Raw genomic sequence first — 443 nt, 5'->3', positions numbered from 1 at the left:
ATTTCTCATGACATTTGGCATCATTTCTTTTGAAACCAACTGGCAAACCGTTTTTTAAAAAAAAAAAAAAAAAAAAAAAAAAAACACAAAAAAAAAAAAAAAAAGCGAAACAGAAATCACACGGAACGAGATGCTGGATGTCTGCCGACTTTTGCCTTCTTTTTCCTCCGTCGTGTGTTTCTCAAGATCCGCGGTTTTTGAAACACGGCAAATGCAGGGACTTGAGCGCCGCCGAAAATCGGGGCAGCGAGATTGCACAACGTCGACCTTTTTCCTTTTTTTTTTTTGGTTTTTGGGTTTTTTGGGGGGTTTTTTTGGTGGTTGTTGTTGTTGTTGTTGCTCTTTTCTTCCCTCGGAAGCAGCGCGCCGCTCCAGCTTGCGCGCCGAACGGTTCGAAACGCGTTACGAACCCTCGCGCGCCAAAAAATAACCCCCCCAAACCC

The sequence above is a fragment of the Aptenodytes forsteri genome, unplaced genomic scaffold (genome assembly GCF_000699145.1).
Source record: "Aptenodytes forsteri isolate BGI_AS27 unplaced genomic scaffold, ASM69914v1 Scaffold158, whole genome shotgun sequence".
NCBI lineage: Eukaryota > Metazoa > Chordata > Aves > Sphenisciformes > Spheniscidae > Aptenodytes > Aptenodytes forsteri.
Note: the sequence above shows the minus strand (reverse complement) of the source record.